Raw genomic sequence first — 2,858 nt, 5'->3', positions numbered from 1 at the left:
TAAAATTAGAGTTTTAGTAAATGATTGGCAAAGTAAAGACATAGAGATGAATAGAGGTGCAAAACAAGGACATCCAGTAACTAGTATTTTGTTTTTAATGTTTATGAATAGTGTAATAAAAGGAATAAATGAAGAAATGGAAAAAAATATATACAACAAATGGGAGTTTCCTATCTTATTATTGTGTTTGTGTTATGCTGATGACATAATATTAACAGCTAAAATGGAGAAGAGAGGGAAGAGGTAATTGTATATATGCATAACAGATTGCAAGAAGTTGGATTAAACTTTAATAAAGAAAAATTTAAGGGTTTTGGAGATGATAAAGAGTTGTACGGAATACAGTTTGAAATAAAAAAAGATATCAGTACTAGGAACTGATTTTGGAGAATACGATATACTGAAGAAACAATAGAAGAAAACATTGAGAGATTTAAAGAGACTTGGCGAAATGTGGAATAGGTATAGGTTGTCATTTAATAAGAAAGTACATTTAATAAACAAAATATAGATGGGAAAATTATCATATATAGCTAGTGTATATATTATACCAAGACAACTGGAGAAACAGTTTATTGGAATTATATTCCAATTCATTTGATGGTCTAGGTAAACCCAGTCAAAAGAGGGGTATTATATATATGGAAAAGGAAGAAGAAGGTTTAGATTTACTGTATCTGGTTGTATATGGAGCCTCACTAAATCTATATAAGGTCTTGGAATGAATAAATGAAAAGGAAAATATGTTTATAATAAGTATATTTAAGAAGGAATATAAAAGAAAATGGAACCTAATCTTTATTAATAAAAGGGGGAGAAAATGGAGAAATGGAGAGATAAGAATGTATTAAGAAAAAAATAAAACTGTAGAAATTAAAGACAGAAGGAATAAAAGAAAATAGAAAAGTATGATATAAAAATATAATACTGCAAAATTATTGTGTGACTCTATGGGAGCATTTAACGGAAGAAAACATAACAGCTATAAAGTAAAGAAATAAATGATATATGAAGAATGTTGCATGTCAGGATTTCTTATGGAGGTTACAAATTAATAAGTTGCCAGTAAAGAGAAATATACCTTATAAAAAAGTAAATGAAAGGATTTGTCTTTTTGTGGAGAGTTAGAAACAACATGGCATGTTTTCTTAACATGTAAAAAAGTTAAGATTTTATGGGAAAAATAATAGAAAATAAAATAGTTAAAGAATTATGACATTATAAACAAATAAATATGGATATGAGTGAATATTTTTATGGGAAACAGTAAAGAATATATCAATAATTTTGTTAAAAATGTTTTGTATTAGAGGGACAATATGGAATGAAAGATTGATTGAGATTATGTTTGATGGAAAGTGGATATTACCAAATATAATATGAAAAATCAAGTGGTGGTTGTGGAAAAAAAGAGTGGAGGTCTATACAGATGTAAAGACTTGTCAACAATGAAGAAATAGAGAGTTAATGTAAGTTCTTTGTAAATATGTAAATTGTATATAGTCGTACAATAAAGAACCCCTACTATTTTCAATCCATGGGATATTTTACATCCACCTGATCTACCACTAACACAAGCAGATGGCAGATGAGACCTCAGTTGAACATCTCACCCATAGAATGACACACTCAGGAGTCCAGAACCCCCTTATACTGTACTGCAGTGTCAGTAATCAATCTACTTGTGTGGGAGTAAAACCCATAGCCTTCTGCACTAAAGGGAAGTGTTCTACCTGCTGTGCCACTGATACATAACTGTGTGTGTGTGTGTGTGTGTGTGTGTGTGTGTGTGTGTGTGTGTTTTGCACACACACACACACACACACACACACACACACACACACACACACATATATATATATATATATATATATATATATATATATATATATATATATATATATAGAGTCATAGGTAGGTACTAGGCTATTGGCCCTAAGGCCTATATAAACCTAGCCAAAAAGGTACCCTGGCTTTTGTTGCCCAGCAGAGCCACAGAAGTGATCCCTGGGGTGAATTTCCTATCTCCCATCCAGTCATCAAGATTTTTCTTGAAGAGTGCTAATGAGGAGCTTTGTTTGATATAGATAAGTAGTTTGTTACAGAGTATGGGAAGTCTCTGGGACAGGAATCTATCCCTTCAGCATGTTCTGTTTATTGTGGTGACAAGGTTTCGGTCCCTAGATCATGTAGCTCAGAAGGATTGGGATTTCTTTAAGTGGAGCATGTCCAGTAGCACTGGGTTTGACATACCTTTGCATGTTAGGCAGAGATTGCCTCTGAGCAGGCGATATGCGACAGAGTAAAGCTGGAGTTTTTTGAGACGGTCTGTGTAGGGCATCTGTTTGAGGCCAGTAATCCTCTTTGTGATGTATTTCTGCGGCCTTTCTAGTTGTTGTAGATGTCTTGTGAGGTACACACCAAAGGGGGCATTGTACTCTATAATGGGTCTAATGAGTGATGAGTAGAAGGGAACAATGACCTCTTTTTTTGTGGATGAGAAACCTTTTGTGATGAGATGTGTCATGTAGAAGGATTTCCTGACAACTGTGGCAATGTGATTATCAAAGGAGAGACTACTGTCCACCTGTGTCCCAAGGTCTCTTATCACACTTTCAGTGTTAAGTAGACTAACGCCTATGTGGTAGTTCATGGGTGCAGAGTTTTTAACAAAGGGGATGACAATGCACTTTTTGGCATTGAGCTTGAGGCCATGACTTTGACACCAGGCATCTGTCTCAGTGAGGCCCTTTTGTAGAATGTCCACATCATTAGGAGTGTCAATTATGGCTTCTAGTTTGTAGTCATCTGCAAACTTCATTAGCCAAAGACCTTCTGTGTTAGAATGTACTTCTCAG

The 2,858-nt window shown here is 34.2% G+C and overlaps 1 pseudogene; it reads left to right on the top strand.

Annotated features, from left to right (window-relative positions):
* The first annotated feature begins 1,749 nt into the window (after positions 1–1,749).
* LOC122788494 lies at positions 1,750–1,888 on the top strand (annotated as a pseudogene).
* The last annotated feature ends 970 nt before the right edge of the window (positions 1,889–2,858 follow it).

This window comes from Protopterus annectens, chromosome 13.part0 (genome assembly GCF_019279795.1).
Source record: "Protopterus annectens isolate FY-2018-M chromosome 13.part0, PAN1.0, whole genome shotgun sequence".
NCBI classification, from domain to species: Eukaryota; Metazoa; Chordata; order Ceratodontiformes; family Protopteridae; genus Protopterus; species Protopterus annectens.
The sequence above is the reverse complement of the archived record's forward strand: the minus strand, read 5'-3'. Positions and strand labels throughout refer to the sequence as shown.